Source organism: Capra hircus, assembly GCF_001704415.2.
Source record: "Capra hircus breed San Clemente chromosome X unlocalized genomic scaffold, ASM170441v1, whole genome shotgun sequence".
Lineage (NCBI taxonomy): Eukaryota > Metazoa > Chordata > Mammalia > Artiodactyla > Bovidae > Capra > Capra hircus.
Window position 1 is genome coordinate 44,081,702 of NW_017189516.1, and position 23,006 is coordinate 44,104,707.

Sequence of the window (23,006 nt, forward strand, 5' to 3'; positions counted from 1 at the left end):
ATATGTGTTATTAACCTTTTATTTCTTATTCTCCTTTTAAAATGTCTCTTGTTATAGGGGGCCTCAGCCTAGAAGGATAGAGGGAAAATTATTTTTCCTCCCCTATGATCTTTACACATTTTAAAACTCATTTTCTCTGTGGCCTCTGTGATGTTTCATGCAGAGGTCAACTATCGAGTACTTATTGGAAATTTTAGTAAAACTATCCAATGAGTCCATATTTATTTCTACTACTGTTAATTTAGTATTAATAGATTTATTCCCTGTATGTTTTACATTGCAGTAGTAGAAGTGAATTTTAATAATTCTTGTTGTTCAGTCACTAAGTTGTGTTCAGTTCTTTGCAACCCCATAGACTGCAGCACGCCAAGCTTCTCTGTCCTCCAGTATCTCTATCTCACTTATATATATATATATATATATATATATATATATATATATATATATATGTGGAATTCTACCATTGAAAAAATGTCAGAAGCATGGGGAAAATGAGACTGGATATCTCACAGATCCAGGTGTCCCAGGTGGCGCTAGCAGTAAAGAACCCATCTGCCAGTGCTGGAGTTATAAGAAGCACATGTGCAATACCTGGGTTGAGAAGATCCCCAGGAGAAGGGCAAGGCACCCCACTCCAGTATTTTTGCCTGGAGAATCCCAAGGACAGAGGAGCCTGGCAGGCTACAGTCTATGGGGTTGCATAGAGTCAGACACAACAGAAGCAACTGAGCATGCATGCACGCATCTCACAGATCAAGACATGGGTTATATTTGATGGTAAGAGTTTGAATTTATTTTTATGGTGAATCGTTGTTGTTCAGTCGCTAAGTCGTCTTTGACTCTTTGTGACCACATGAACTACAGCACGCCAGACTTGCCTGTCCTTCACTTTCTCCTGGAGTTTGCTCAAACTCATGTCCATTGAGACAGTAATGCTATCTAACCATCTCATCTTCTGTCACCCTCTTTCTCCTTTTGCTTTCAGTCTTTCCCAGCATCAGGGTCTTTTCCAAAGAGTCAGCTCTTCACATCAGTTGGCCAAAGTATTAGAGCTTCAGCTTCAGCATCAGTCCTTCCAATGAATATTCAGGACTGATTTCCTTTAGGATGGACTGGTTTGATCTCCTTGCAGTTCAAGGGACTGTCAAGAGTCTTCTCCAGCACCACAGTTCAAAAGCATGGGAATTCTTCAGCACTCACCCTTCTTTGTGGTCCAGGTCTCACATTTGTACATGGCTACTGGAAAAACCATATCTTTGACTGTACATACTTTTGTCAGCAAAGTGATGCTTCTGTTTTTTAATATGTTGTCTAGGTTTGTCATAATTTTCCTTCCAAAGAGCAAGCGTCTTTTAATTTCATGGCTGTAGTCACCATCCGCTGTGATTTTGGAGCCTAAGAAAAGAAAATCTGTCACTGATTCCACTTTTTCCCCATCTATTTGCCATGAACTGATGGGACTGGATGCCATGATCTTAGTTTTTTGAATGTTGAGTTTTAAGCCAACTTTTTCACTCTCCTCTTTGACCCTCATCAAGAGGCTCTTCAGTTCTTCTTCGCTTTTCCCATTAGAGTGGTATTATCTGCATATCTGAAAATGTTGATATTTCTCCTGGCAATCTTGATTCTAGTTTATTATTTCTTCAACCCAGCATTTCTCATGATGTACTCTGTATATAGTTAAATAAGCAGGGCAACAGTATAGAACCTTGATGTATTCCTTTCTCAATTTTGAACCAGTCCATTGTTCCATGTCCAGTTCTAACTGTTGCTTCTTGACCTGCATACAGGTTTCTCAGAAGGCAGTTAAGGTGCTCTGATATTTCCATCTCTTTAAGAATTTTCCACAGTTTGTTGTGATCCACCCAGTCAAAGACTTTAGCATAGTCAATGAAGCAGAAGTAGATGTTTCTCTGGAACCCCCTTGCTTTCTTCATGATCCAGTAAATGTTCACAATTTGATCTCTGATTCTTCTGCCTATTTGAAACCCAGCTTGTACATCTAAAAGTTCTCAGCTCACATACTGTTGAAGACTAGGTTGAAGGATTTTGAGCATTACCTTGTTAGCATGTGAAATGAGCACACTTGTACGATGGTTTGAATTCTTTGCCATTGCCTTCCTTTGGCATTTGAATGAAAAGTGACCTTTTCCAGTCCTGTGGCCACTGCTGAGTTTTCCAAATTTGCTGACATATTGAGTGCAGCACTTTAGCAGCAGCATTTTTTTTTTTAATAGCTCAACTGGAATTCCATCACCTGCACCAACTTTGTTGGTAGTAATGCTTCCTAAGGCCCACTTGACTTCACACTCCAGGATGCCTGGTTCTAGGTGAGTAACCATACTGGTTATCCAGGTCATGGTAATTGAAAATTTTTAATTGTTTTTAGACGAAGAGCAAGAGGAGAAGAGTATTTTTAAGAATCAACTCACCCTAAATTGAACTTGTAAATACATATATCATACTGTGTGTCAACTACAAATTGGCACTGGCCATGGGCACTTGCCATCTACAATGATTAAATCAGGTGCTGATGCAGCTGCTAACCTTCAAAACCCCCTGAAGGAGTTCAAGGTAGAGAGCAGAAATGAGGCACTCTGTGCTCCAGGAAAACTATCAGGACAAGTCTTCAGGTAGTCAGGTATTCTCAGGAGCTGATTTTATGAGCCCATCTCTTATATCTCCTCATATCTAGGAAAGCACTAACATCCTTCATGGTGACAGTTGTTTCTTGTGACTAGCAGAAGCTTCCCGAGACCAGTGGAAACCTTCTACTAAAAAATGTGTGTTTGATTGCATGTATTCTCCCTTTACCAAAATCACATGTATACCCTCCTTCCCCCCTTCTTCTTTGGAGCAGTCTCTCAGAGCCGTCTTAGGTGCTGTCTCCTGGGCTGCAGTTCTCATTTTGCCCCCCAAAAAACGTAACTCTCTACTCTTACATTGTGCATTTTTTTTAATTCAATATATGTAATTCTAACAATTTACTTCATAATGGAGATACTGTTGCCCTTATCTTACAAATAAGGAACAGTACTAGAAGCTCAATATTCTGAGTCAAACAAAGTCAGTCTGTTACCAAAACCTGTCCCCTTTCCCTACCTCTAGGCCATTTAGGATTGATGGGGAGGTTGCAGTGGAGGAGAATGAAGCTAAATATGTAGAGAATCATTAGAGGCTATTTTCTGTAGATGCTGAGCTCCTGAACATAAGCTATAAAGGTAGCTATCAAGAGAACAGACCAGATCCAAGAAATACCTAAGAGAAGAATATCAGCAGATATGCAGAATGTTTGGATATTGCTGCTACTGCTGCTGCTGCTAAGTCGCTTCAGTCGTGTCCGACTCTGTGCGACCCCATAGACGGCAGCCCACCAGGCTCCGCCATCCTTGGGATTCTCCAGGCAAGAATGCTGGAGTGGGTTGCCATTTCCTTCTCCAATGCATGAAAGTGAAAAGTGAAAGTGAAGTCACTCAGTCGTGTCCAACTCTTTGCTACCCCATGGACTGCAGCCCACCAGGCTCCTGCATCCATGGATTTTCCAGGCAAGAGTACTGGAGTGGGTTGCCATTGCCTTCTCGGTTGGATATTGGAGAACAGTAAAAAAAGGAAAATGGCATCTAATTTCAACTTGAGTGATGGAAAACATGTGATTGTTATAAAGATTTTAAACAATGAAGAACGCTGAGTGGTAAATGATGATTTGATTAATGTTCTTTGTGTTGAATTTGAAGTGCCCATTTGATAACCAGATAAAGATATCTACTATGAAATTAGATCAAAGTATCTAAAGCTAATGTAAAAAGTTCTAATCCTTTACACTGGTGATAATTGATCATACATGGAGTGTATATAGACTGAGATGATAAGAGGATTGTGGCAGTATCCTGAGAAACATGAATATGTAAGGCAAGGATCACCTTGATTTTCTATTTAAGGATTTTTTAATGCAGCATAAGACAAAGTGATTATAGAATACAGGATAGTGATTAATCTTGAGCTGGGGATGAGTAGAAACTGGAAGGGGACAAGAGACTTCTGGAGTACTGGCATGGTACTCTTTCTTGATGTGTTAATCCCATAACTAACTGTAAATCAGTTAGTGAAAATCAGAGTCAGATGTACTTATTTCCACCTTTACCATGTGTAGGCTATAATTTAGTAAAAAGCTAAAGTATATAAAAGGAAAGCATAAATGCCAGTCTCATTATCCCTAATAATTTTTAAAACAAAAGGCTTTAGTCTATCAGTGAAACGCATACTTTGATCAGCTGGTGATGAATGCAGAAGCATGTATGCACTGAGTCAAAACTTGCATTTGCAATTTAACACTAAACAAATTTAATTTTCTAAATAGTGACTAAGCTAGACATTCATTAGAATTATGTTTACACTTGCATTTATTTTTGAAGTGAACGTTTCTTGCTGATGACAGTCATTACTGCACACCTGAAAGGTAAACTGATTTCATTTCCTAGGTCTGTTAGAATGGAATTGCACCCATTTTTCAATTTCCAGTAAACTCCTTAATTCAGTCTGTATTTTCACTCTGCAAACGTTTCTTAAAAGATAATTTCTTGGCTGGTTTAAAGATTCTCTTCACTTCAGTGTTGTGAAAGGATATTAATTAATAGTTCTTATCTGTTCTTATCCCTTAATTCCAACCTCAGTATGAATGTGTTGTTGCTTCACTCTAAGAAGGTGCCAAAAATAATTTTTAATAGAACACAGAAAAGTTCCCTGAGGGATGGTTTTCCTTTGTTATCTATGATTCTCACTTAGTTTGAACAATTTACGGGAATGTCTCAACACATCTTCTTCTGGGCACATATATAGCTGTAAGTCTGTAGCACTTACACAAATATGCTCCCCTGTTACACATATGTCATAATGAATAAGCTGAACGTGCTTAACACTTTCATGAATTTGCCAAAGGAGTGAGTGATTCATTTCAGTTATCTTCAGCATCAAGACTGGCTTCTTTATACCTCAATGTAGAGCAAATATTTCCTAGTTTCTAACAAAATAAGCAGTAATGAAAGTAAAAACAACTCATTCAATGCCATAATAGTGAGATGTACTAAGAGCCATATTACTGGAAAAGTACTTAAGCAAACGGCAACTTTTCTCTTGCTTAACACTGGGAAAAGGCTTTAAAGAATAGCAGATGAATTATGTGAGTAGTATAGGATGTTCTTGCCTAGCCATTCCCTTAGTTCATTGTCTAGTCCGAGAGGAGGCTATCTTAAAATAGTAAATTATTATAACTACTTTGACTGTGGTAAGGTGCCCTATTCTGCAGTGTAACCACTACCAAGGACAATCATTCATACTTTTATATACTCCTTGTTTGCTTTGGAGTTTAAGCTGCATTAATCACCACTCCTTGAATTGGAAAACACATTAAAACCAGTGAAGAATGCCTCCTTGCAGTGATATTTGCTAGCAGCAGGCTGTGATCTGAAACTTCAGTTAATCGGCACAGACACAAACACACAGAGACTCCGGTTTAGATTAAAAAGAACTGTTAATAAATTTAAACAAGGGGACATCTGGGCAATGAGTTGGAGGAGAAAAGGAAAAAACACAGAGTTCAAATTTGAAAGAGCTTTTAAGTTACTGAAGTAATTCCAGTAAGTCAATGATCTTCTCCATATCAGAGGCAGCTAATTAAAATTGCTGTACAGCTTGATGTCCTGGTGGTGTGAAATTTCGCAGGTTGAAATAGCTAAAGTAATGGGGCAGAATTCTTGAATTAAACCAATTGGTATCAAGGGATTTACTCTCAAAAGACATAGAATCAGTTAATGGCCAAATCGGAGAAGCACACTTAGGGCATTTTTGGAAACTCTTAAAATTTCTGGGTTATGCAAGTTGAAGGAAACCCAGGAGGCTCTATGGGATAAAATGCCCACTCTTTACTTTTTATGGTGCAGCCAGCTCTATAATTCTGAAATTAGCAAATCTTTACCATAGATGCTCTGAAACAGTGGTCTTTAAATGTTTTTCATGCGTAAGAATCCCCTGGAGAGCTTTTTAAAATCCCAATGGCTGGGTCCCATGCCCAGAGTTTCTCTTGTAGCAGCTCTGGGGCAGGGGCTGGGAACTCACATTTCTGATAAATTCCCGGTTGATGCTGATTCTGCTTACCCAGAGATCACACTTTGAGAGCTCTGGAAAACAGCAGTTTCCACTAATGTTCTCTGACTTTAATGTACATCTGAATCTCCTGGGTTATCTTACTAAAATATATAGAAATCCCATGGGGATCTTATAAAAATGCAGATCCTTACTCAGTAGATAAGATAAATTCTCTGCTCTGTGGAACAAACTTTGAGAAACAAGGATCTCTAGTACCTTAGTGTAGATCTATTTATCATGCCATTCTTTCCTTACATGGAGAAACTGTGTGAAACATGAACGCGTTCATGAAGGAAGGATTGTAAGAGAGAAAGAAGTGATTGCTCAAGTTGGGGTTAAGCTGAGAAGGAGAAAAGTAAAAGTGAAAGTGAAGTCGCTCAGTTGTGTCCTACTCTTTGCGACCCCATGGACTGTAGCCTATCAGGCTCCTCCATCCGTGGCCTTTTCAAGGCAAAAGTACTGGAGTGGGTTGCCATTTCCTACTCCAGGGGATCTTCCTGACCCAGGGATCGAACCGGGTCTCCTGCATTGTAGGCAAACGCTTTTACCATCTGAGCCACCAGAGAAGGAAGGTGTCATGCTAAAGGCAAACCAAGCCAACTTTATAGTTTCTTCTTAGTCTGACAGTTTTTTCCCAAGTTAGGGTGAAAGATAGACTTTTAAATATTTTATATCATATTTACCTGACTTTGAAAATTAGGTATTTAGAGGCCAGTAGAGTTGAAACAAAACATTCTTGAGTTACTTATATTCTCAGTTTATATTTCTTTCTTTTTAGAATTTCAAAGGGCAACAATGGGAACTACATAATTATTCCTTCTTTTTACAAAAGACTTAGTTACCTGTTGTTGTCCCCTGTTCCACACTTAACAGCCACTAACTCTCTAGAGTCAATACTCAGTCTTAAAAGTAAAAGTATCTAGTGATTATAGATGAACCAGTGTGTAACTACTGTAGAGGGTAATTAGGCATTTGAGACTATACTTTCTTTAAAAAAAAAAACAACCCTTATAAATATTATACTTGGTTAAGAATAAAGAAAGAAAATGAGAATTCTTATTCCAAACCCCACTCTATTGTTTACTGTGGTCTCTATGTTGACATATCTTCCCAGTCTCCATTGGAGAATTTCTTGTGCATATAACAGTTCTTTGTATATTTTGGATAATAATCCTTTATCAGATATGTCTTTGCAAATATTTTTTTCTGAGTCTGTGGCTGTCTTGTTCTCTTGACATTGTTTTTCTCAAAGGAGAAGTTTTTAATTTTAATGCAGTCCAGCTTATCAATTATTTCTTTCTTGGATCGAACCGGGTGTTATATCTAAAAAGTCATGACCTTAACCAAGGTCATCTAGGTTTTCTCCTGTGTTATCTTCTAGGAGTTTTATACTTTTTCATTAGTTCTGTGTTCCATAAGGTATAATTTTAACAGTAATAATAAAATCAGGCTCAAAACTCACCTTAAGCCAGTAGATTGCTATAGGGACATTTTAGCAATAAATATTGAGCAGGATCCCTTACCAAGTCAGTGATCTATGTGTAAAATAATACAGCATAGGTAATATACTTCATAACATAGTGGTGGGTTGGTTTGTATATTCATAGTGATAGAAATTGTAATTGATGTCTGAATAAAGTCCATATTCTAGAGAGAGTAACTGATTATAATGGGTAAGAAAAAGGAAGAAAATTACAAGAGAGGGTAAATTTCTTGAACATGGTATACCATGCTTATTTATCTTCATGTCTCCAATGCGTTGCCTAAAGCTTGGTGTCAGATGTAAATAAATGCTGACGTATAAATGTATGACATAGTTAACAGCATTCATTTCTTCTCCTCTACTAGGTAACATCTGTGCTAGAGTAGAACACCATCCTGTTTTACCAGTATTATATCCTTTATGATATCTAGCAACATATCCTGCTTATAGTATGAAAAAGAGAAAGCAAATTTACCTATACATTATATACTAGACATAGTTTGTATATATTATGTTTTGACATATTATTTCATTGGTGTTTCTTGAAGTGGCTTAAGGCAGGACTTTGGTTAAAAGCTTAAGCTGACAAGGTACTATAGTAGCCATAACAAGTTCACAGAGTATTCATAAAGGGATATAGTGGTCCTCCACAGAAGTTGGAAAGTAGAAATGATAGCACCACCAGGTCAGTCCTGCTATGTTAGGCCATGCCTAGGCCAGTCTGAATTTCTGTGAGCCCACTGTTATATTTATTGACTCTCTATACACTGCCATCCAACGTTATTTCCTCAGTGTTTTGGTCTGAGAGCAAGAAGTCCTTCCCACTCTGCTTCAGCCAGTGGTCTGTAGACTGAGACTGTAGACTGCTCAGGTACACTGAGATTTTTATCCAGTCCCCTTAACTTAGTGCCTAGAACAGATCAATTAGCGGGCAGACAGAAAGAGGTAAGCCCTGATTGCCCATATGAACACTAACCAAGCTAACAGCCTAGAATACATTCATAATTGTAATTGAAATTGGAGGTAATAATTGTTTAGTTTTTAGGAACTCATTAAAATTTAAGGAAAATTATATTATTAAAGAGGATCATTATGAAAAATTCTTTCAAAACTGACGATAGCTAAGAATCCAGTTTGGGTTTATAATTGATTCACATTTGAAAATCATCTATTAAACAATTTTATTAAACAGTTGCAAATACCTGTTTTATATAAAGGACTGTTATAGAAGTTAAAAGATGAATACTCGTACTTCAGTGACAATTGTTTTAAAATAACACTATTAAGCATCTACTACCTGAAGGGCACTTTGTACATTCGCTGATATTTTAAAACAACCCTTCACTGAGGGATTTATTAGTCTCCTTTTACAGATACCATTGCAGCTTCAGAGAAATGAACTGACCCAAGTCTTAAGAGCTAACAAACAACAGCAGTTGGGAGTGAAATACTCCTCTTCTAACTCTGAGATATTATCTGTTTTGCCATCCTGCCCTTGCGAATTCAATTCCCAATTCCTCCATTGTTTTGGATTAAAAAAATAAATAAAAGCACATACAATTAACACTCATATGGTATATCAACAGAATGACCATATATATTATCCTTTAACCCAGAATACTTTTTAGAGTAAAAGAAGAGTTTTAAAAATTACTTCAGGGAGTTATTGGTCAATGAATATAAGGTTTCAGTTATACTAGATGAATATGTTCTAGATATCTGCTGTCTAACATACTGCCTATAGTTAACAATGTGGTATTGTGCACCTCAGAATTGAAGAGAGTAGATCTCATGTTAAGTGTTCTTACTGCACACAAAAAGTAAAATAAAATAATAAATAGAGACAAGGGACAGGGGAAAACTTTGGAGGTCATGGATATATCTGTTACCTTGACTATGGTGATGCCATCATGAGTGTTTGCCTATGTCCAAACTCATCAAACATCAAATTGTACACATTAAATATGTGCAGTTCTTTGCATATCATTTTTACTTCAATAAAGCTGTTTAAAATCAGCTTTAAAAACTACTCCAGGCAGCAAGTATAACCTGTGGCATATAGTCCCTTTTGTAACCCAGGACAATAAAACTAACCTCAATAAGAGATAATATAAGAAATCTACTTATCAGGTACCTAACATATAGCCAGAGGTCAAGAAATAGCACTTACTGCTATTGCCATTAACATTATCAGTATCATTAATATAGTATTTAGTAATTATCCTAGAAAATCCAATATTACATTTTTCCAGCGTCTTGTCCTTGGACTGACTCCCTATTAACCTACACATCAACCATAACATTGCCCTCTGCTCACTTACTGGGATGTCCAATTTGACTTCTCTAGCACCCTAGGATGGCTCCATTTATAAGATCAGCCCCTCCCTCCAACAAGAATTAGGTTATCCCCCACATATACCTATGCATATGTGACAACCACTAAGAGAAATCAGCAGTGAAAATGATGACAATATAATAGCATCCAATAACAGCAAAGAAGTAGGTAAAATCATGGTTTCATTCAACCCAATTATTTCTTATTACATCTACAATAATTTGTGATTAGCTTAGATTTCTCATTCAATGCCAGGTCCCTTCACGTCTAGGACTTAACTTTTCAATATCTGTGCGGTTCATTCAATATACATCTTTATTCAAACTTAGGTTTAAGAAAAGTGTCTTTTAGAAGCACATAAAGCCATCTTCTTGAATAGCTAGACCATAGCAAAGGGACTGGGTAAACACACTGGGCTATCACTCAATTATGGTTTTAAGTGAAGTGGAGTGAGAGTCAGTAAGTCATGTCTGACTCTTTGCGACCCCATGGACTATTCAATCCATGGAATTCTCCAGGCCAGAATACTGGAGTGGGTAACCTTTCTTTTCTCCAGGGGATCTTCCCAACCCAGGGATCGAACTCGGGTCTCCCACATTGCAGGAGGATTCTTTACCAGCTGAGCCATAAGGGAAGCCCAATTATGACTTTAATGTGGATACATATTCTTTATGTATTCATTAAGGTTCTTAGGGATAACCTAATACACATTTTTAAAGATGTTTTCTCTTCCTGTCATAGTTGAGAAAGAAAATCAGAATTCCCAAAATGTATCTTGGTCTGTGAAAATCAAGATCAATTAATTGAACAGAACCACAAAAAATATGTTTTCTTTTCAATTTGCAGCAACTGTTACCTTGTTGTGTAGTATTTTATGATATTGACTTTCATGTTATTTCTACCCAAATTCCTCAATCTCACGCAGCATCCAGCCATGGCATTAACTGGCAAGGAGATGTGTTTGTAATATATTTTTTAAATTATTTGTTTATTTGACTGCACCAGGTCTTAGTTGATTGCTGCATGCGGGATCTTCAATCTTCATTGCAGCATCCAGGATTTTAGCTGCAGCATGTGAACTCTTAGGACATGTGTGATCTAGTTCCCTGACCAGAAATAAACCCCAGCCTCCTGCATCAGGATTGCAGAGCCTTAGCCACTGGACTGCCAATGAAATCCCAATAATATTTATATCGGGCATCATTTCCAAAAGCTCATGGTTTCCAGTCACCCCTGACTTCTTTTATTCCTTTTCCATATAGCAAATGCATTGTCAAGTAGAGAGTTGATTGATTTGATTGCTGTATTTGACCTCTAGATATGCTTTAACAGTGCTTCCCAAGTGGTTCAGTGATAAAGAATCCACGTGCCAGTGCAGGAGCTACAGAAGATGTGGGTTTGATCCCTGGGTCGGAAAGATCCCCTGGAGAAGGAAATGACAACACACTCCAGTATTCTTGCTTGGAGAATGCTATGGACAGAGGAGCCTGGTAGACTACAGTCCATGGGGTCACAGAGAGTTGGATGCAACTGAGCATGCATGCTTTAAGAAAAGGATTCTATGGAGCCCAGGTTTTCAGGAATTAATATTCACATTGTGTGGTAGATCAGTTGTGCTTATGGTTATTAACTTTTCCTTTTATCTTTGTTATTTTCCATAGAATTTCACAGTTCCTTCTCACTCTTCTGGGTCATTCTGTTTCCCTTCTTGATTCTAGACTCCTCCATGTGAGTTGCTTTGGTCAATAGAATGATAGCATACTTGACCCAAACAGAAGCTCTACAGAGTACTTACACATTTCCCTTTCATCTCTTGCTTATCTGTCCTTACCTTAAGACCAAGGTTATTTGATGTGTATAAGAGACACATGGAAAGAATTAAGTTATCACTCAAGAAGAAGTGACATGGACATCAGGAAAGGCCTAAGAGAGGAAGTGATATGAATATTAAGCTGTCTCTTAAAGATTAATAGGAATTTATCAGGTGAACAGTGGAGCAAAAGGATATTTTAAGTGGGAGAAATATCATGTAAAAAAAAACAGGAAGCATGAAAAACCTTGGCATGTTAAAAAAAACCAAACAGTTGTATGGAAACCATCTGATCACAAAGGTCATTGTATGGCATGCTGGGAGCTTGGATTATATGTTACAGTTTTGCCAATGAGGTGTTATTGAAGATATTTTTAGTATGTATTGGTTGTTATCACTTTCAATTGAAAATTTTGGCAGCAGGCCAAAAGATGGACTAGAGACTGCAGATTGAAGGAAGAGAGCCTGACTGAGAGATTATTGAAATTGTTCTAGTGAAAGATGGTGGCTGTCATTTTTAAACTGTGAAAGTGGGAAGTGAAAAGAGATTGAATTCAAGAAATACTCATGTCAATGTATGGCAAAAACCACTACAATATTGTAAAGTAATTAGCCTCCAATTAAAATTAATTAATTAAAAAATGAAATAGCAGTAGAATTGACAGGCCTGATGAATAATTAAATTTGGATAAAGAGTAAGAACAAATGGTTCCCAGGTTCGTGGGAGTTTTCATTGAGATAGATAACATATTCAAGAGGAAGCAAGTTTTGGTTGAAGCAGGGAAGAGAAAATGGAAGGGGTGTGTCATGAATTCAGTTGCACATTAACAGAATATGAGGCTTTTCTTAGATGTCATGATGAAAGTGGTCAAAATTGACGGAGGAGCATCAATTCCATTAAATCTGAGTATTTCATTTTGGTATCTCTTAAAATGTTTAATAGCTAGAAGTGTAAAATGATAAATGAAAATGATAAGGTTATATTACTCTTTGATCATATCTCTAATAAACAGAATTTGAGACATGGGTTAAAAGAGTTGATAATTTATTTAAGACATGGAAACCTAAGGCAGCATGCATGAGGAAAGACAAAATTGTGAAACAAAGCTTGTGTTACCCCATTGGCTACTACTTCATGGCAAGCCAAGAAGAGGTACAAAAGGCTGCTCAGGAAGTGGATTCACTCAGGATCTGAGATTTCTCTGGACAGACTATGAGGTGAAGTTGTACCTCAGAGTAGTCTCTGCCGCAGCTGCTGCTGCTAAGTCACTTCAGTCGTGTCTGACTCTGTGCGACCCCATAGACGGCAGCCCACCAGGCTTCCCCGTCCCTGGGATTCTCCAGGCAAGAACACTGGAGGGGGTTGCCGTTTCCTTCTCCAATGCATGAAAGTGAAAAGTCAAAGTGAAGTCGCTCAGTCGTGTCTGACTCTTAGCGACCCCATGGACTAGAGCCTACCAGGCTCCTCCATCCATGGATTTTCTAGGCAAGAGTACTGGAATGGGGTGCCATTGCCTTCTCCCAGAGTAGTCTCTGAGTAATTACTAATCTTATAGTATATTGTTCCATCCAAGTATGGAAGCAGTGTGAGGAACTAGAAATTGGGTTTAGGGTTGGTCAAATGGCTGTGTGATACGAACCAAGTGGGACAGTCTAGCAGAGGCAAATGTCCTGGCGCCTGTTCTGTGCAGTGTAATCACAATTGGAAGGAAAGAGGCAGTGAAGGAAATGTGAGGAGGCTCCTAAGCCTTGTATCCAACATGATCTAGCAACATGACACAGTCTTAGAAAACTTAATTTTGAGTCAAAAAATAAAGTTAGAAAACTAGACATGTAATACCACTTTAACAAAGTTTAATACAACAAAGTAATGAAACATTTTAAAGTCAATGCATGCATATGCTGTTAAAGCATTAAATAAATAATAGAATGATAAACATTAATACCAGCAAAGAGATTACCTCTGGTAGGAAGAAAGGGACTGTAATAAGGGAAAACAATAAAAGAACCTTGAAGTATATTTGTAATGGTTTGTTTCTAAACTTGATTGGAGAAAGCTGGCTGTTTTAAAATGATTTTTCGTATAACATTTTAATAGTGAAATAGTTAGATAAAATGAAATAATAAGCTCTAAGACTTAGGAGCATTCATGTGAGAAAGTACAAAAAAGTAAAGAAAAACAAATGGAGTGAAAGTAAAACTTGAACAAACCAATGAATGGCAGGAAAGAAGCTGAAGAATAAGAAATCATGTAAAGCAGGCAAAAATAGAATGGTAAAAATACATCCAAACATATCAGTGATTACTCTAAATATGTATAAGCTAATTTGCCTATTTAAAAGATAGCTTTTCAGATTGGTATTTAAAACAAGCAAGACTCAGCTATATTCTATTTACAAAGATATGTTAGATAAAACGGTGGTAAAGATTGAAAATGAAGAGAGAATTATATATTAGACGTATGATAAGAAGGAAGGAAAAGCAATAGCAACAATATAAATAGCAGACAAAACAGTACTCAAAGTCAAACAAGGACAGATTGATAAGTTTTCTAAAATTCCATGAGTATCTTAACATAAAGGGAAAAGAACTTCCATGATTATATCTACATCTAGCTGAACAACTACAAATATAAAAAACCAATATGAGGAACTCCTCCCAAATACAGAGAAATTTAGCACACAAATAATACCAACAAGGGGCATTATAGACGGTAAGAAGAGAATTGCCCCCAAGAAATTGACAATTGGTATTCTTAAAGAAAAGATAATAGTAACCAGCAGAAGCAAGATCGTATAAGCACTCAGCAGAAATATTAAGTTACATACAGAGAAAAACCAGCCTGAATACTTTCGGTATTCTTTTCCATCATGGTAAATACTAAAACCACTAAATTTTGAGAGAAAAATATTTGCGACTCTATTATTTCTTATAAACAGGTAACAATTCACCAGATGTTAACCTGTTAAAAACTTCACTTTTGATGCTTGTGGGCTCAAGCATATATTACCAGAGCACTGTTCCTGACCAAAATACTCTAACAGAGAATGAAGACTCAGATTCAGGAATGAAATTTTGGTTTTAAAAACAGCATATTGGTCCACTTGGGCTGCCATAACAAAATACTATAGACTGGGTGGCTTAAACAACAGATATTTATTCCTTCATAATTCTGTAGGTTAGAAGATCAGGATCAAGGTGCCAGCCTGGTCAGTTCTTGGTGAAAGCCCTCTTTTTGGATTGCAGATAGACCCTGTCTCCAAAACAGTCATATTGGGGATTAGGACTTTAGCAAGAGTTTGGACGGGAACACAAACATTCAGTTCATAATAGATAGGAAATGATTATTAAATCATTTAAACATAAATCTGATTAGGATTGCATATATTCAATCAAAAATCAGTATCTTAACTCTCAAAATATAAATACACCAAGTAAAATAATGTAATTAATAGATTTAGAGTTCATGCTATATTAATAAAAACCCAAACAAGAAATATGTTGAAGTGTTATCATTTTGTTATTTTTCTTTACCATAATTGCTTTTTCTAACTTGATACTAGTATGTTTAATAATTTTTTATTTAATCTTTTCGTGCTTTTCTTTTTTAAAAAATTTTTATTTTATTTTATTTTTTAAATATAAATTTATTTATTTTAATTGGAGGTTAATTACTTTACAGTATTGTATTGGTTTTGCCATACATCAACATGAATCCGCCACAGGTTCCCCATCCTGAACCCCCCTCCCTCCTCCCTCCCCGTACCATCCCTCTGGGTCGTCTCAGTGCACCAGCCCCAAGCATCCAGTATTTTCTATAATCTTCTAATTCTTATTATTTTATTATGCTAAAAGGTGATAATTTACTGTTTAAATGATGCAGGCACATTGTAATGCACTGTAAGCATCTGATAATTACTAATGTTTGCCTTTTTACAACTTGTCCCTTGTAACTCTAAATTCATTTACTAATAACATGAGAAATCTCTTCAATCAGCAGTTTCATTGAATTGCATTAGTTACACTCCCAAAGTATTTGTGATATCATTTTGGCTATTCAGCAAGCTTTTTGCGTGAAACTTCTTGGTGCTTTTGCATACCCTAGGAAAAATGACAATTACAGTTGAATACCCAGGAGCACTGAAATAAGAGCTTGCCTTTTATCCCCCCCTTGGATTTTCAACATAGTTTGTCTCTTTTATTGAAATTTAGATTTGAAGCTAGTTATTAAGCATAATTTAGATAGGATCAATACCATATGATTTTTAAAGCATAAAAGCATGCTTTTATTAGAGCTAAAAAATACAAAATAGGAATCTATGTCATAAAAATAATCTACAATTTAACTTATAACTGAATCCTTTTTTCTTTTCATTTTCCTCTTTATACTGCAGCAAGATATCCAAAAATTATTTAGTTGATTACCACAAATCTTAAATTAAATTACAAATTGTGACTATATTATTTGTTTTTTAAGATTAATCAGTTGATCCATTTTATTTAGAGCAATTTTTTTCTAAAATTCCTGCAGAATGCAGAGGCTGAACATTATTCTATAAAATGAAATAAGGCAAATTATTTATGTCTGCTTTTCTGATATCAACTATTAAAAGGCAAAAAGTATCCCTCACATTGACACTTAAGAAGAAGAAAGATTGATAAAAGACTAAATTTACTACAAAAAGATTATATAGGTAGGATTGCACAATTTAGATTTAAACATTCTATGTGAAGTGAGATCTTCCCTGGTGGCTCAGGCGGTAAAGAATCAGAAAGGATAATGGGAATCATTATCCATTTTCTGAGCTATAACTTAACACTTGTTTTAAATAGAACTTTAAGATATTTATATATAAATATAATATACATATATGTTTAGTACACATATTATATATATAACATGTACTTTAATTTTGATAGATATAAGTATTTTATGTGACAGTAAATTAGAACAGAAAAGTTATATGCTTGGAAATTTATTTATCCTTTGTTCATATATTCCTCTTAAGATGTTACAACCCTGGCTGTTAAACCCAGTTACAGCCACAACTCTCTTTAATCCCATGATTTCATGTTTCAGTCACTCTTGGGCCTTGGAGGTATCTATTGTAGTCTCTGTATATGGCCAGTAAATAAAGTAAGAAAAAGCATGGAAATTTCTGCAGAAGTCTTAAAAACCAGTCTTAGAAGTAATGTGTATAACTTCTGTCCATATTTCACTGGCCAGAATACAACCATATGTCCCCACATAATTGCCAAAGGGTAAAGAATTATATGTGCCTCAGAAGCAGAGAAGAAACACGAATATTCGTGAGAAACAATATTCTTTGTCACAACATTAAAAAAGTTTTTCTCCCACAAGGATTTATACATTATACTTAAGTCGCTGGCCAAATTAAAAAATTGGACTTTGTCATCTTCCTCAGGAACATAATAAGATGAACAATGGTCCTTACTTAGGTAACTTAAATCTTATGGATACATAGTTAGACTTCGTGCCAATCCTTTCATATACTAACCCTGAGTACATCTTTGTCCTAAATCTCTCGCACTGAAAACAGGCAAAAAAAAAACCTTTTACCATAGTCGATCCATGCGCCTTCTTTACAGTAATGTTTTTCCTATGATAAACTTTCTACCATGCATTTAAATAGTACTTTTTAAAAATTTTAGAGTAATAGTTATTCATTGTGGAAACGATTAATGTTTTTGATGATTTGTTAGTTTTAATCTTATCTAGTTGCCAGTACCTATCTTTGTGATACGAAGGCCTCGTGCTCAAAGGATGATGAAACAACAGAAAATAAAGGATAAGTGGTATTTATTCTTTCGAGTAACAGAATTAATGTAAATTAAGGGGTACAGAAGTAGTCAGTAATGATGTCACAGTTAATGGCTCTCAGATGTGGAATCGACACTCCTTGCTCAGGGCTCAGCTTCAATGTGAAAAATATAACCATTTTACTCTTGTGTACTTGCATTCTATGTTTAAAGTCAGGGGTCAGGACACTGCCTTTTTTTGTAAATAAAATGTCATTGGAACACAGTCATGTCCGTTTGTTTATGTACAGTCTATGGCTATTTCAAGTTATGATGACAGAGTTCAGTAGTTGTGACAGAGACTGCATGTCGTCCCCAAAGGTGAAAATATTAACTATCTGGACTTTTCCAAAAATCATTTGCCCATCCACCCCTGCTTTAGACCCATGAGAAGTGAACATTAAACTTCCTTTTTCATTACAAACCTGCCATTTTTATCCCACAGAAAACTACTAAAAACTATTAAAATCCAGCTGTAATACTTGGTTAGCAGTATTGGCTCTTCAGTTTCAAAAAAGTTCAAACTGAAAGTGAATTAAGGAACAAATGGGAAATCTTATTGAACAACATTTCTTTGTAATGATTTCCTGCCTGTGGAGTCCAGTTTTGAATGTATTTATTGTCATCTTTTGGAGAAGGAAATGACAACCCACTCCAGTGTTCTTGCCTAGAGAACCCCAGGGACAGAGGAGCCTGGTGGGTTGCCGTCTGTGGGATCACACAGAGTCAGACACTACTGAAGCGCCTTAGCAGCAGCAGCAGCAGCAGCAGCAGCATAGTCATCTTTCATTTACAAATATATGAACACAAAGACAAATTGTCTATAAAATTATAATTTTTAGTTTCAGATATTTTATATTTCAGTGATATAAGTTTTAATATTTGTAAATAGTTTTTTAAAATAGATGTAAAGGGGCTGTAAAATGTGGAATAAATCCTACAGCTACCTGGGGCATGTTTCAAATAGCTGGCCTGTAAGGAGCTGCTAAAATAAGGCTTTGCATCCTCAAACCTATTTTTGCAGTAAATAATGTATCATGTATTCCAGTCTAAATGGAACATACTAAGGTGCCTAATTTCCATTATAATCATAAGTATTAAAATTGCATGTGATTTTATTATTTAAAAAATATCTAAAACAAGATATAATGGTATAAGCTATTCTTGTAAAATGACTTTATAAAAACACAGATTACCCCCATAAAGGGCAAATGTTCTCTAGTTGCTGGGATCACTTAAAAATAGGAAATTATATTTCATTATTTAAGGTCATCTCATCTAACTTAAAAATTAAAATAAAATCATAGATGATGATTGCTGATTTCAGGTTCAAAATTACAGTGGATTGTTTTTGTTTCACTCAGAGACACATGTATTTCATAATGTACCACTTATCTACCCCAGGTTGTGATTTTTTTCTTTTTCTTTTTTTTTAACTTTTTATTTTGTATTGGGGTATACCCGATTAACAATGCTGTGATTTTTTCAGGTGAACAGCAAAGGGACTCAACCATACATATACATGTATCCATTCTTCTGTAAACTCCCTGATTTTTTTTTTACCCATTTACGTTATGGCTATTCCATGATACATTTCAGTGATACAGTGATGAAAGCAGTAGACCCAATCTCTCTACTGTCTTAGAGCTATAACAACCAAGGATTAAAAACAGATACCAAACTAGTCTTAATAAATAAGAGTTTTGAAGAGTTGAAGGGGTGTGCCAAATGGCTTATAAAATTTATTTTTCTAACTTTCACATGGAAGCCGTGTGAAAACTTTTACAAGAATTTCTCAGACCCTTTATAGTAGCAATAATGATTAAAATGAAAGAAGATAGAAATAAAAATTTGAATATGGGTGTAAAAATTGTATTTATAGTTTTACAAACTGCTTTGTTAATAGGTTATACTTTGTAGCAATTTATTTATTTATTTATTTATTAATTACTTATATACATATTCTTACAGAGCTTAGATACCATGAGGGATGGTCGCACAGTGTAAATAGGACACCATCAGAGGTCAGTTGAGGTAAAAACTACAAAATAGATGATTTGCTCTCAAAGATCCTGCTGCCTATCTCATAATCACTTTAACTATTTGAAGTTTCTCCCAGCTGTTTATTAACTTTGTTCAGATTTCTTAGGCAGCATTTCTAAAAATATTTCCCAGACCAACCACAGTAGACTCAATAGGGATGCTTGTTACAATATACAGATTCCTCGGCTAAGTTTCAGTCTTACTACATGAGACTCTGAGGATGGTAGGCCTGGAAATGAGTCTAAACCTAATCATAGAAAGTAGGTTGATGGCAGACTTAATAATGTGTTATCCCTCTGAATTAGATATTACCATTTTAACAGAGTTTTTTATATGAAGATGATGACTTAACTTGGAGGAGAGTGTTAAGTTGGAAGGGTTTCAGGTGAATATGGGCTTCCCCAGTGGCTCAGTGGTAAAGAATCTGCTTGCAATGCAAGAGACACAAAAGACTCAGGTTCGATCCCTGGGCCCAGAAGATCCCCTGAAGGAGGGCATGGCAACCCACTCCAGTATTCTTGCCTGGAGAATCCCATGGACTGAGGAGCCCGGTAGGTTACAACCCATTGAGTGGCAGAGAGTCAGACATGACTGAAGCAATTTAGCACAGCACAGGGAAGGTTGTATAGATAGGTGGGAGTTTATCTTTTTTATACTTCTCTACTTTATGGTGCAAAGTGGGAATCTGCAGACTGCATGCTTGCTCCAGCTATACATGTAATTGCCCAATAGAGACTACTCCTAGGAAATTTCATGGTAGGTAATGGCATATTCCCCTACAAATATATGCAGGAATTTGAAGATTTTACACATTTTTCCATTTTTAAGAAAATCATGAATGTTAGGTGAGTAACATTTCATACGAAGTCAGACTGGATACCTGAATGACTGGTTTAAATATTTTTTGTATTTGGAAACATGGGTCCTATGATTTGGATATTGTTATTTCCTTATGTAATTCTTATTTTCAACATATATATAGTGTCTCTTAAAACAAAATCTTCAACTTCTTTTTGTTTAGTATTTAAATCACCTGGAAATATAAGAAGTTATTATCTATTGTTGTTAAGAGTAAAGTCATTTTTGTTTGAAATCATTTTTTTAAGAAAACCACTTATAAGCTGGCAAGTACCTATTAAATCTGAAACCTAGACCAATGTATTTTATGAGGATTCAGAAACAACAAAAAAAGGAGAGTTTTATCATTTTGCTTACAAGAATAAGAAGAGGAAAATCCTACAGTATATGAAAACGGGGGGATGTAGAGTTGTAATGTTCCTTAGGCAAACTAGAAAAGAAAAAAACTGAATGGAACAACTATACACCAACAGACTAGACAACCTAGAAGAAATGAAAAGATTCTTAGAAACGTGTAACCTACCAAGACAGGTCAGGAAGCAACAGTTACAACTGGACATGGAATAACAGACTGGTTCCAAATAAGGAAAGGAGTACGTCAGGCTGTATATTGTTATCCTACTTATTTAACTGATATGCAGAGTACATCATGAGAAATGAGGGACTGGACGAAGCACAAGCTGGAATCAAGATCGCTGGGAGAAATATCAATAACCTCAGATATGCAGATGACAACACCCTTATGGAAGAAAGTGAAGAACTAAAGAGCCTCTTGATGAAAGTGAAAGAAGAGAGTGAAATAGTTGGCTTAAAACTCAACATTCAGAAAACGAAGATCATGACATCTGGTCCCACACTTCATGGCAAATAGTTGGGGAAACAATGGAAACAGTGACAGACTTTATTTTTTGGGGCTCCAAAATCACTGCAGATGGTGACTGCAGCCATGAAATTAAAAGACACTTGCTCCTTGAAAGAAAAGCTATGACCAACCTAGATAGTATATTCAAAAGCAGAGACATTACTTTGCCAACTAAGGTCCGTCTAGTCAAGGCTATGGTTTTTCCTGTGGTCATGTATGGATGTGAGAGTTGGACTGTGAAGAAGGCTGAGTGCTGAAGAATTGATGCTTTTGAACTGTGGTGTTGGAGAAGACTCTTGAGAGTCCCTTGGACTGCAAGGAGATCCAACCAGTCCATTCTGAAGGAGATCAAGCTGAAACTCCAATACTTTGGCCACCTCATGTGAAGAGTTGACTCATTGGAAAAGGCTCTGATGCTGGGAGGGATTGGGGGCAGGAGGAGAAGGGGATGACAGAGGATGAGATGGCTGGATGGCATCACTGACTCGATGGACGTGAGTCTGAGTGAACTCTGGGAATTGGTGATGGACAGGGAGGCCTAGCGTGCTGCAATTCATGGGGTCACACAGAGTCGGACACGACTGAGCAACTGAACTGAACTGAGCTGAACTGAGCATCAAACAGGATAATGACAATAAAGGCAGATAACTGGGGAAAGAATTCATTGAGTTCTCCAGGGGATCTTCCCGACCCAGGGATTGAACCTGTGTCTCCTGCATTGGCAAGCAGATTCTTTACCATTGCGCCATCTGGGAAGTCCTTTGAGTCCATAGTAGTACTCAAAAAGAAGGAATGCTAAAGGAAGGGAAAGTTATTTTTTATAGAAGGAAGACATAAAAAATAAATGGAAATAAGCAGAAAGTCAAATTAGCAATGAAAGTCATAATTGATTTAGGTAGGGATCATCCATGTATCCCTGGAGAAGGGCATGACAACCCACTCCAGTATTCATTCCTGGAGAATCACATGGACAGAGGAGCCTGGTGGGCTACAGTCCACAGATTTGCAAAGAGCTGGACTCAACTGAAGTGACTTAGCATGCGCACACTCATCCATGTATTCTAAAATGATTGGGTGAAATTTCTTGGGGACTTGAGTATTCACTGTGTTAAAAAATTTCACCCCACTGATTTTATATACCAGAAAAAGAAAAGGGTACCATTAGAAAAAAAAATGTGGAGAACTCTACCTAAACTGTTATCACCATAGCATCCCCAATAATGCGGCTTACTGACGTGTCTCCTTGATGTAAAACAAAAGAAAACACACATTTTTATTGTAGACATCAAACCAAAAATATTTGATCTGAATCTAATCAAATTAAAACAATTAGAGAAATTTGGATTGTAGAACAGTCTATAAAACCTGTGTGCATGCTAAGTCGCTTGTCATGTCCTACTCTGTGCAACCCTATGGACCGTAGCCCACCAGGCTCCTCTGTCCATGGGATTCTCCAGGCAAGAATACTAGAGTGGGTTGCCATGCCCTCCTCCAGGGAATCTTCCCAAATCAGGGATCAAACCTGCGTCTCTTACATCTTCATTGGCAGGCAGGTTCTTTACCACTAGAGCCACCTGGAAAGCTCCATAAAACCTAGATACTGCCAAAATGTCAATGAAATGAAACACAAGTGAGGTGGTAATTTCTGGATTAA